At 35.0% G+C, this 13,831-nt stretch overlaps 1 long non-coding RNA gene across 1 annotated transcript; it reads right to left on the reverse strand.

Annotated features, from left to right (window-relative positions):
* Window positions 1-441: 441 nt before the first annotated feature.
* On the reverse strand, window positions 442-6,356 carry LOC131027915 (uncharacterized). The gene is made up of 2 exons (XR_009102548.2): window positions 5,671-6,356; window positions 442-1,732 (listed from the first exon to the last, which is right to left on the reverse strand). It is a non-coding gene; the product is annotated as an uncharacterized LOC131027915 (long non-coding RNA).
* Window positions 6,357-13,831: the final 7,475 nt, after the last annotated feature.

Raw genomic sequence — 13,831 nt, forward strand, 5'->3', positions numbered from 1 at the left:
CTACACAAAGCTAGTGTGATCTTCTAAGGATAGCTTTATGATTTTCATATCATTGCCACAAGCATAGACACCATCAAGTTGATGCATATCAATGAAGAAGTGATAATTCAAGTTAAGCTTCGCTAAATGATTCCAATTAACTATGCAAGACAAGTCTACAATCAACAAACAGCTAGTAGTATGGACATACGAATTTCACCATTGATCGCACAAAAGTTATTCCATTCATCTAAATAACTTGAAATCAAATTAAGAACTATAAAGACCATGAAAATTGTTGAATCAACACATACAATTCACCATTTCTTCAATGAAGTTTACATGTCTTTTGCAACAGTATCTTGGCAACAATCTTTGTCTTCTTCTAATCTACTCTAATTATTATCTACTACACTATTCTCTTTTCTTGAACTACTAATTACCAACTATAAACTTTACAAATGAAGAAGTGAGGCCTTATATAGTGCTCTCATTACATTTTAGTGGCTCAGATCGATTAGAGATCAATGGCCAAGATTACAAGATCAAAACCCTATTGCAAAGCATTTAATGCATGACCAATGATATAATTACATTTGATAGGACACATGTCCTTGGAAAATTCAACCAATAGATGATGACAATAGGTACATTGATCTTTGTGCCTATGTGATAGCTATCTAGATGAGCTAGGTTCATTGAATCTAGACACCTTCCCTTGAAATAATGTGATTGGATGTAATGATGAATAGGTGCCACCTTAGCTTCAATCTTTGGTAACTCACCATGTGATTGGATGTAATGATGAATAGGTGCCACCTTAGCTTCAATCTTTGGTAACTCACCACAAGCTGTAGATGTGAATGAGGCATATCTCTTGATACTCAACATGTGCTCATGCTTGATGTGACGATGACTTCACTCATGTCGATTTTACAACTTTGATTAACTCTTCTAAAACTTGCCTTGTCACTATCACCTGCATTTACGAGCTGTAATCTGGCTGTACTAGCAAAGATTCTTTGATTTTTGAAGGAAATTCAAGATTGTAAAAATTATTCCTGAGTGCGTGACGCTGATGGTTATCTTTTTCTTTGATGTTGATAGTTGTTCATCATGCTGATTGCTTGCATTAGACCCTGTTGTCACTTATACATGTTCCTCATCGTGCCTTGAAGTTCATCGATCCTACTTCTCTTTGCATGATCTCACAACTTGAGAATCACTCTCTTTGACAATCTGTCTCACTTAGCCAAATAAGTATAGTTAATCTTTCTTCTTCAACTTGTATCTCTTTCATCTGTTGCTCTTCTTGTGGAGGAGATGTCACATCTTGCTCATCATCGTCTTAAATGTTTATGTATGTTTCAGTACATGCTACATCATTGACTGGTTTGAGTGACGCTACTCTCTCTTGTACAACTTATTGTTTACGCTTATCTGTGACAACTCGATTTGTCTCCATCCAGTGCCGTAATCACTCTTCTATGGGGATCATAATGCTTTGCACATTCAACGGTGAGCTCATTGCATTGGGCTGCTAAAGAGAAGTTGACTGTCTTGACAATGCCACTCTCCATCCGCGAGTCCTGTTGGCCTGGTGATGTAAAGTGTGCCTTGAAATATCTTCACGTCGATGCTTCCAAGGTTCGTGTCACCTGCACTGCCCCAATGTGATGTGATCTTCAACTTCACGATAACGCTCTTCAAGTCCTTATTGATAAGTGCATGTCACGATCCCGCCATCCTACTCCTGCAAGATTTGACTGAATTAGTATCATGCAATGGTATTCATTTGTGAATGTGTAATCGATTATCTAGGCATGAAAACCTTAATTAAAAAAAATCTTGTAATTCTAAGTCATACCTTCAACCATTGACTAAATATAATCATCTTAAACAAACAAGAGCTGCAAGCAAGAGCTGCAAGCAGCAAAGTTCCTGCCCGGAGTTTTTGTTTTTGTTTGCTGTATGCATAGATTTGTAAGTTAAAGGCTGCTTGGTTTGTGTCAATTGAAATAATTAGTTAACAAAGCTTTGCATTAACTCCATTACTAACAATGTGATTCTCTTCCTTCCACTTGAGGTAAAACTTTGTAAAGCTCCTACAAAAAGTAGGGGAAGCAAATGAAAGACCTCCAATGACAATTTGGAAGGATACATTGTACAATAGTAATCAAAGGGTCAATCACCAAATACATCCAAGACATCCAAGAGTGCAGATTTACATGTCACAGAGATGAGAGCAATGTGATATTTATGATTCTCAGTGACAATATTGGTAAAGACAAAATTTGAAGGACAGTCAACATTGATCACATACAACCAATAAAAAAGTTTGTAGCTAAGCCAAGAGCAGAGCAGTGTAAAGATAGTCATTCAGTCAAATAGATCATTTGTCACAAAGCACTTAGAAAGCCCATACATCACAATATCAAGAGCCCGAAATAGTGATCAATAGGGTGACAGGCACCAAGAGCAAAGCAATGGGATAGTCAAAGACTATACAATGAAGAAGGTAAGAAAAAGATAGAATACAGTCACTTGAATAATAGTCATAGAAAGAGGATCACTAATTAAATGTTTGTGATCATTAATTCACTTGAATAATAGTCATAGAAAGAGGATCACTAATTAAATGTTTGTGATCATTAATTCTTAAAGATATTGTTCTTCTTAAGTTCTAACCAATACAATAAATATCATGTTAGTATGTGATTTATTGTATGCATAATGCATGAGTGGTCATATTTTTAGAATTTTCAATTTAGAAGTCTTTATGTTAATTTGATTTCTAAACTGTGCATGCTAAATGTATGGAACAAACAAATTTAGTTTATGGTCAACTTTTAGGGACTATTATTTCTATAAAGAGATCCCCTTGTTGTTAAGTGTCCAAGTCTGTAATATATTGAGCAGCAAAAAATTGATGTAAAACCTCTATTTTGAGTTGTAAAATGTAATCTATTCTAATATTAATTTCTGTGTTAATAGTTTGTGTTTCAAGAATCTACATATTCTAATCCATACATAAAAGCAACATAAACAAAAAAAAATAACCTCTTCTAAAAATTTACATATTAAAATGATGATTTGCTTAAACTACAAATGACTAATTCATATATAAAACATCTTTACATTATTTATTCCAAAGTATCATGAAAAGAAACTTAATATTGATCAAGTCTAACGACTATTTGATATTTTAAATAGGAGCAGAGGTTACCATCAGACATGCTTGCACTCCAAATTTACAATAGGATAGACTGGAGCAACACAATTTCTATCTCAGAAAGGTTTTAAGACTCTAGGTTTTATATTTACTAAGGACTAATGCCTTTTTTACTTAGAAATTAGAACTACATTTTTTCATGACGAATAGGCAAATGTAGAGGTGATCGTTGATGTGTACAGGGACAAACCGAGTAATAGGGGGTGCTTTTTTCACTAGATTTAATAGGTGGCTAGTGATAGCACAAGTACTAAGACTTTAAGTATATCTACTAGTACACAACTTCTGTCCTTCCAAACAACAATGTTTAACTGGAAAGTAACAAGATTTTAGTACTTTGTTATGTATGATATTAGCCTTGTGGTATGTGTAAAAAATGAATTCTTGGGGAACATTTCTTCAAATTAAAGAGAGAATCTTATTGTGGGTTTATTATTTCTGATTCAGCAATGCAATCAGTGTTCTTATCAGTGTTCCCATTATTTCTACAAACTGTGAGGACCAAAAACTACAGGCAAATATTGTTGGTTCTTTGCAGGTGCCAGACTCTCTTTTAACTCCATTCATACACTTTAAGACCAATTTATATTAGAAAACACATAGTTAACATTCTATAATCCATGCACTGAAATTGAATTTTCCAAAAAGGATGATACATTTCTCAGCATTTCTTGTGAAAGGGTCATATTTATCATACTAATGATTATATAAATGCTTCAGTAAGATGATAAGAGGACAAGTGTAAAATAGCAACTCTCTTAACATAACAATAAATCAGGAATACCGATGGTTAGAGAAAATTATCCTCTTATCATCTTACTTAAGAATTTATATAATCATCAGTATGACAAATATGACCCTTTCACAAGAAACACTGAGAAGTGACTCATCCTTTTTGTAAAATCAATTTCAGTGCATGGATTATAGAATGTTAATTGTGTTTTCCAATATAAATTTGTCCTAAAGTGTATGAATGAAGTTAAAAGAGAGACTAGAACCTAGAAGGAAGTAGCAATATATGCCTGTACTTTTCGATCCTCACAACTTGTAGAAATAATAGGAACATTGATTGCATCAGAGTAACTATATCCAAATTAGGGAAAATTTGGGTTTGAAAAAGAGCGAAAAATACCCACACGATCGCACCATTGGAAACTAGAAAATCAAACAAAGATGGGATTCACATGACTAAAATTCCATATCCTGGAATGATATGAATACATATCCTCGAGTAAATGAAATGAGACTACCAATAATAATCATCGAACTGAAGGAACCCGGAAAATGTCACGAACGATATGAACAGGAGGCGACCTGATTTGATGTAGGCAGAAATCGGATGGCTAGAAAATTTGAGGGATGAAAGTGGTTTGGGGGATAGAAAGAGATCTGAAACAAAATCTCAAAGAAATCAATAAATCCCCTAAACCAAGCAATAGGGTCTGAGGAGGAGCCCATAATCTAGTATTATGGTAGAAACAGGGTAGAAAGTTGAACAAGAAGAAAATCAGGCTAATTTTAAAGAATTGGTAACCAAACAGTTTCTCCCCTAAACAAATGGCTAATATAATGACTGGACCTCTCAATAAAAGTTCTCTTTTGGTTTTTTCCATGGGTTAATTGAAAAAAAAGGATGCAAATTACTTACCTGAATTCTTCTGCCCTCGTTCTACTAGGAAAAGAAGAGATTTCATGAGAAGCATTCTCCCATTCCTTGATTGTATTCTCATCTTGCCGATCTAAATGACTATAATGTTTTTTGAATGGGTCTGCAAATGGACCTCCTTCTAGCGAACATCATAGGGTTTTGCATCATAAAACAGGGGAATGATGAAGCCATTGGATCTACACCTTTGGGCCGCCTCCTTTAGACACCAAGTTTATTCTGTATAGTGCTACGAAAATATCACGTTTCAATGGCTGTTTGCAGGCTGGAATCTATGTATTTACCCTTCCCCAGTTCTTTGTTATCGAGGAAAAAAATGCCCCCCACCCTAGTGTTACTCTTTAAAATGCCCCCCACCCTAGAGTGATATTGACAAAACTTCTCATCCAGATCACAAAGGATTTTGGTGGTGCTCTTTTCCGACGTTGCATGCATAAGCAAGGGAGCAAGCTATTCAGATCTACCAATTCCAATGTTATTCACAACCTGCATAGACACTGACAGATTAAAAAATCAAAGCTCTAAGAGAAACATAAAGGCTACATAAGGAGCAATTTCTCTGTACCGCAACTATAGGTGGGTGGCCATAAGATTATCATAATCCCAAGACCTGTATCACGGTAAAAATTTTAGGGCTTCCTGAGGCTTCTGTGCTAAATCGTTTATCCAATTCTCCAACTGTGTTAATATTCTTCCTGATTTCAACAAATAAATGCATATTTGCCTCATTATAGAAACAACAATGAATCAGCTCGTATTACAAGGCTATAAAAGAAAATGTGCGAAATGCTACCTTCAATTCATTTCTCTGTTCGGAAAGGGAAGAAGTCACGTGAGAAGAAAATAATTTAGTTGGGTAACGAGGTTCGACAGAATTGACTTGCAGAAAGGAATCCACTTGTGAGCAAATGTGAAAACCTCCAACATCATGCAAAAAGAATTATATTTGCAGTGATTAACAGAGGCTCCCTCTGTAGACCAGTCGTAGTTATGAAAATGGATTCACCGCCTTCAAACCCTCTTCAATCTTATTTCCCACAAATTTGGCGGTCATAAAAACGCGGTGTACTTTTTTCGGTGTTGAAGATGAAATGTAATTTCGTCTTAAAAAAACGTCTTGAATCGCCCTCTTACATAGTGGTGATGCAAGGGCTCAACACTTATCCCGGTTGGCTAGAGGAACTTGAATATCCTGAAGCAGGATGATCTGTATATCACCTGAAATCGACCCTGGAGCAGATATGTCCGGGAGATATGAATACTCTGGCGAGAGGACACATCATTCAGGAGTTTTCAACAACTGTATTTTCCCTCCTTAAAAATCTGCACCAGAAAACGTGTTTACAGTATTTGCTTCCACACAAGGTTTGCATGCACGACACCGCATTGCATGGTTTTCCAAATGCATTTTGCCAGGTTCAAGCTACCGTCGAGAACTCTGCTTTGACGCTCTGCAGCTGCCTCTGGAGATGTGCGTTCTCTCCCGTTGAGAACCGCACGATCCCCTGCAAACTCCTGCAAACTGCCATCATATCCAATATGTAAATGCCAAAAAAAATTAAGGTGATAATTCGCGTAAACAATACGCATCTTTACCTGGCAGGAACTAAGAAAATAAGAAAGCTTTTGCAACAAAACAATTTATGATTGGTTGCCTATGGTTGAATTAATAACGCATTAAGAGAAACTACCTCCGCTATAATTTCCTGCGGGCAGGAACTAATAATAATCCTTTCAAAACGCTAATAGACGATCAAAATGAAATAAAGAAGGCTACTGTAATCAAGATCATACAATAATCAAATAAGACAAAACTTAATCAGAGTAAGACGAAATTTGATCAAAGATGACTAAAGAAACTCATCTCAGACCTGAGATTACTGATATACTGATCTAATCGCCTTTTTAGAGATATTTTGATCAAACGCATTGATCAAAATAAATGTAAATTCGCTGCCCCTAGACAAACAGTGCTGTCACCTCTATACGAATTCACTGTCTTTCTTTTGTTTCCGATAAGATCACCGATAATCAACCATCCGCTTAGGGAGTTTTGTTAATAAAGTTAATTTCGCTACCCCAATGTTGACCACTGTGTCAAAATCGATCTTGGTCTCAAAGAGTGTTAACAAGTATGAATCGTTGTCTACAGAAGTCCACCACTGAATATCGCCTGAGCCACCTTGCCAAACTCACTATATAGTGATCGCGACCTCCTCTAAATTGTTGCCAAAGACGTAATTCGCTGAAAGATATAAGATGAATTTGATGTAGTTTGGGAGTTCGAATTCATCACTTTCAAATGAAATCGCTGTCAAAGGTAAGATCCCTGTGTGATTTGAATTTGGTTTTGACAAAAATACGATCTGCAGATGAAATCAGAATCGTCACTTATGAACCTGTTGGAATCGCTGTCTTTGTTATATCTTTGGTCGATAAGAGCATGACGCTCTAGTTGTTGCTAGGATACTAATCGCTGATGAAATATGAATTTCTGATCAAAACTCAGAATCATGGCTTTTCAAAGTTAAATTCAATGTGCGATTCGTATACCACGAAACCTCTTTGAACATATATCGCTGAACAAGAATTGCTATTGATCCAATTCTGATCGCTATGGGAATAAGGTGAGTGCAAGTTACTTGATCAAACATGATCAAGTTGCAACATATCAGATCGCCTTAGAATGAAGTCGCCATCCTTGAATGATTCGCTAAGGTCGGTGATGGAATTTGATGCCACCAATAATTACTGAGCATAACTTGCTGATGTCATCTGCAGATTTGGATCAAAACCTTGCATCAAAGTGATCTTCGCTAGTGATTCAAATGTTGTGGCTCAAGTCGCTGATGTAGAATGAAGTCGCAGTCATGAAATGAAGTCGCTGATGTCTTTGATGCAATCGCTGAATGCTCATCAAAATCAGTCTTAAACAGATGCTCTCTGTAGCTTATGCATTCGTTGTTTCCAATTAATAATCCCATCCTTTGATGGTAGTGTTGGCGATTTTATTTTAATGAGCCACGCTGAGCTTTTGATACCACTGATAAAGCTTGCTCTCGTATATTGTATCTTATTAAATGCTGGTGCAGGAGCACCTAGGCTACCATCAAGCTTCTACGAGGCAAATTTTGAATCTTTTGTGTTTTGAAGTATGAAAGTAGTAATAAGGTCTTGAAAGGTCATATAAGATATAATAAGACCATATATGATGTAATAAGGTCAACAAGATCATTGGTTTGTGTGTTCAGTCCTAATAGGAGTTATGTTGACACAAATTGGCAAAATTGGCCTAAAGTGGAAAATATGTCTCAATAGGTTAAATACGGTGTTTGATGATATGTAAGGGTCTTATGGACCTATTTGAACCTATTTGTGTCATTGTTGAGTCATTGAAGTCATAGGTTGGGTCTAGGATTAAAGTTAGCCAAAATTGCTTGTATTGTCCAAAAATTGCTCAAGCAACTTTTTGTGAGCAACTTTTTGTGCATCTTATAGGTAATTAGGTGTTATTTAGTAATACACATTTAAAAGTTGGTTACAACCATTGGAAGAGGTTTGTAGACCATTAAATAAGCCTTGCCTCGGGCTGAGTGAGGGTTGGTGTGTATGAGAAGGATAAAAATCAATAAAAAGCATTAATTCCCCTCATTTTTTCTAAGCTTTCTAACGTGACAGTCTGATAACAGGCTCTTTCCATTTAGAAAAAATATTGACTTGCTTTGTTTATCCATTGGAAAGGAATGAGGAATGAATCCTCTCTGATTTGGTTTTTGTTTCATTCATTTTGGTTGTGTTTTGAGAAAGTTATCCTACTTTTTGTAAAAATTGTTAAAACCCTAGATAGGGTAAAACAATGACTTTGTAAAATGTAATAAGCCCTCATTCCATGTTGAACCTAGGCCAATACTTGGTGGAATGAAGGGCCATATCATTTATTTACTTTGCTCAATTTTGCACGTGCCCAATGATGTCAAAGTGCAGGATTGACAGTGCTACAGTCTGAAAACATGGAGTTTTCATGAAGATTTGAATGGTGTAAAAGAAACAAAGGTATGGAATGATGTTGTGAGTGAAGAGAGGAATGAGTGAGGTTTCCCTTGGCATGGACCAAGTGCTGTATGAACAAAGAAGTTTATCAAACCATGATGATATATGACTGTCCCAACTTTTACATTGACTATCTTAGTTTTGACAGTGTATACCAATCATTGCACTTTACAAGTTTGTGAAAGGGTTGAGTGTTGAGTTAAAAGGTCAGAAGGGTAGAAGGGAGAATTACCATCTTCACTACTTGTATTTGTAAGGTATGTAAACAAATAAAGGCCTTTGTAAGCATGACTGTCTCAGGCCCACATGACTATAACAAAAGGACAACATTGCAGCAATGAGACTTCCTTTGTGCCTTGGGAGGTTGGGAGGGTAGATACCTTTTTTTGTATGTTGAGAAACCTTTCTAGGGGTTTCCAAAGAGTATATGTGGTTAGAGTATCCATTGTATGTTGGGAATGGATTTTGGAATCCTAATTGGGTATGGTGTTGAGTGAGTGACTAGTAGGGAGTCTTATGGTGTTTGAGTGTTGGAGGTCTTGGATTTGGGTTCATATATGCTGATGAGGACTATTTGAGCATGTTCCAATTAGTGGATGAGGGCTAAGAAGCACGAGGATGTTTTTGATGTATTGTAACCTTATGAGTACCCATAACCTTGTGAGGGGTCCTGTGAGGTTTTAGGGGGTTACCACCTTATTGTGTAGGTGACTTGGGAGAAAGATATCCCCTATTGATTGAGTTTGTTCAATGCTCTACAACAAAGTGGTATCAGAGCAAGGGAGTAGGTTTTTTGAAGTTGAGAGAAGGGAGTTTGAATAGTTGAAGGCAAGATGCCTCCAAAAAGTGGATCAACAGTTTTTAGGGAATTGAAAGCTCTGAAGGAGAAGGCTGCAACCTTAGAAGCCAGAGATAGGAGAAGGAGAACTAATGAAGTTGAGAGTGATCAAGAAGGATAAGAGAATGAAAATGAAGCCCCACAGGAGGTAGAGTTGGATCCAGAGGAAGCAAGGACAATTAGGCTACTAAAGCCAGTGAAGGCAGTTGACCACAAAACCAAGGCATATCTACCAATGTATGGTGGTAAGTTAGATGGTAAAGAGATCACTGATTGGATTGGGGCTCTAAAAAAATACTTGTGAGGAAGTGGAAGAAAATCAGAAGGTTAAGGTGGCCAAATCAAGATTGAAGGGTCATGCTTTGTTATGGTGGGATTGTGTGCAAGTTGATAGGTGGAAGAAGGAAAAACCAAAGATAGCTTCATGGAATAAGATGGTGGAGAATTTAAAATGAAAGTTCTTGCCTAATGACTATAATTTTCAGTTATACAAGAGGCTCCAAAATCTGAAACAAAAAGATAGGGATGTGCAAGCATACACAGAAGAATTTCATAAGTTGGATATTAGAGCAGTACATGAGGAAGATGCTAAAGAGAAGGTGGCATGGTATCTAAATGGGTTGAGGTACAATATTCAAGATGAACTTAGCCTCACAACACCAAGAACCATACACAAGTTGGCAATATGGATTTGATTATGTGTTGTCATTGATGTCAACACTGTGTCCCGGTTGGCTGCTACTATCCCAGTTGGACCTATTCTGGTTGGACTTGGTTATTAGAGATTCTGAATTAGTATGATTAGATTGTTGGATTCAGTTTTGGATAGTTATTCTAGTTGTTTATATGCTTGTCATATTTAGTTGGTTCATGATTTGGTCCTCCAGAAGCTATCGCTTATGTTTTTGTTTCCCGATTGATATTTCTGGTAATGGTTAACAATACCGGTTGGTGATATTTGATGTTTTGGTTAATTGGTGTATATGGTGAAAAGTGATGATAAACTATTATAAAACCATAAAGATTCAACCACAAACAATCTAGGTCCTACAATGAAACATTCCCCAATACCAATAGAGATACCTAAGATCATGTAAATCAACAAAATAAAGCAATATTGCCATTCACATGTTAAGTAGGGTTTCAATATCCATTGTCTTCATATCTCTATTAATCTTCTTTGATATATTTTCCCTCAGATTCTATGTGTGCACAAGAACTCAACAGATAATGGAAATGTGGTTCATAGCTTGATCGCAAGAAGTCTTGATTGCACTCTTAGGTGATTAGACGATTAGATTATTAGATCATTATATGATTAGGGTTGATAATGAAGAGTGTAATGCCACTTTTCAACCAAACTTAATTAATTATTTTTAGAAGAATTAATAGATTAAATTTTAATGTGAAGTTCATTAATTAAAGGTAAATATCATTAAATTATATGTAAATAATAATAATTACAAAGTAAATTAATAACCCAATAAATGGACTAACATAGCCACTTAATTCAACCATATTATTGGCAAATCATATATAAAGCATTCTCAATATTTTATAGAATCAAGGTTTTCCAATACTTATCTTAATCTTGAGCACTTGGAATTGTCATTCTAACTCCAAGAAGATTCTAGTGGCCTTGGGTCCTTTATGGAGCTATGGCACTCCACGGAGGAAACCGGATCTTACACAGAACCAACCATATTATCTACAATTCAAAGGAATAGTCATAGGTCTAGGCTCTTTTACGGCAAGTAAGCACTCCAGGAGGATAGGTTCTTACACAGAACTTTGTATGCCTTCATGACACAAAATAAACATAGCCCCGGCCAGGACACTCCCGAGTGTACACTGTACCCCGAGTTGGGAACATGCTGTGTGCCCCTTCTCCAATGCCCATGCCAACCAATGACCTTAACCTTCATCTCTTTGTGCCCTCTAAATTCCTATATTTCCTCCCATGCCCATAGCCCACCAAGCAACCTTCTTCTTCTTCCTTGAGTGATCTCCATGTCCCCTCCCAAGTCTCACATAAATGACTTATATAACCTTTTCAAGGGTAGTTTCCAAACCATCACACCCTTTCGAAAAGGTCACCTTTAGTTGTCCTTTAATAATTATAAGTATTCCTCTCTCTTAAGAGAGTTTGTCATAAACATTATTTATTAATATTTATTTAAACCAATTAAGGATTATAATATCCTTTATTTTTATCTCTCTTTTTAATTCTAAAAGGGTTATTACTTATTCTTCTCTTGGATAGATAGTCACATAACAATTCTCCCCATGTAGTTTAGTTGTTGTCGTCGGTAGCATGAAATATATCTACAATGCCAACATTGAGTATTTATACTTCATAATATTTCTAATTTATTTTAGTTCATCTACATTCTTTTCTTATTTTAATTCCTAGATCTATTTACCTTTTAGTTATTTATTTTATATTAACAAATAATTTCAAAAATCATTTTGCCAATCAAAATTATGATGAGAACTCTATATACACATATTTATTATACTTATATCCCATACTACGTAATCACTCAAATTATCTATTCAATATATATTCCAATATGATAATCATGCACTTGGGTCTACATGAGTATCCTCTTTTAGTATAAAATAAATCACATGTACAAGGTTATTAGGTTGATCAAGTCCAATAACAAAGTACAATAGATAAAGGTAGTACTAAAAAGTTATCCGCATCTTAAAAGAAAACAATTATGCATCATGTCCACCCACAAAATGCTTCATAGAAAATAGTTCTATCCTTTCTTTTATTTAAGTAACTATGGTATTTGAATTTTGAATGGTAATTCAATGATACTGATTCTAAACATTAAAATAAAACAAAAACAAATAAATTTCAAGTTCATTTCTCCCCTTGTAAAGTCCAACATGTCCACATGTTTCCTCCTAAAATATTTTAACTCATTTAGATATCTAATTTTCTAGTTATGAAAATGATTTTGGGATGTGGGTTATGGGCCCACAAAATAAATTGTATTGAACAAATTTATAAAAATACTTTTTTTCTATAAAGTAATAAAAATTGACCTAGATCCACCAAATTAATCATTAGAAAGATAAACTTACTAACTCAATATTCTAAGACACCTTTTATTTTCATTTATATTTTTTATTTTTTTTATTTTAAGAAGAGAATACTAGAAAAGTATAGACAAGACTTAAACTTAACATCCCTAAAGTTTTCATCTTCCAAAGACCAAATAGTTCTACATCTAATCAAGCCTCTCAATAGAAAACATCCAAGGAAGTGAGATGTAGAATCCATTCCACACTACTATTTGTGGTGTATAATTTTCAATAAAAATGTTTGAGATTGAGATAAAGGTATCAAAATATGCATTTGGAGCAATCTTTATTCATACTAGTTATGTACTTTGCCAAAGTGAGAAATTTCTTGGCTCAATAAGAATATATCACAAATACAAGATTTATGTCATTATCTTGGTCTAGAAGAGTGCCATTAATATGCCATCTCTAACACATTTTATGCCATAGGATTATCTTCATATTTAGACATACAATATATCTAATGTACATTAAAGCTCTCAACTTAATTACTTTCTGAAAAATAACATATTATAATAAAAAAACTAATCTCATTCATATATCTTTAATATTCAAAATATTAACTATATATTCTATTGTAAATGGACATAATTATTTTCTCATGAAATTAATATCACACTCTCATAGAAGAGATACCATGTATAGCATAGAGACTAGATGCTTTCAATGTGTAAGTCTTAAACAATGCTTCTCAAAGATATTTTAGTATGAATATTAAAACGGGGAATGAAATTAAAAGCAATGGAATGACTAGCAATCCCTATGTGGTGTTTTTCCTTATGTCATTCAAATGCATCTTATTCCATTTGTGGAGTACATTAGAATTTTGGCTTTCTAAACTAATAGTTCCTTAAATAAGGATAGTGGGAAATGTTATAGGCTTGTAGCTTGAGTAGAGCATTTAATTGCTCCAAACAATATATTTTCCCTTGAATCAGGAAAAGCACATTATAATGATTAACAAAAA

Source organism: Cryptomeria japonica, chromosome 3, assembly GCF_030272615.1.
Source record: "Cryptomeria japonica chromosome 3, Sugi_1.0, whole genome shotgun sequence".
NCBI lineage: Eukaryota > Viridiplantae > Streptophyta > Pinopsida > Cupressales > Cupressaceae > Cryptomeria > Cryptomeria japonica.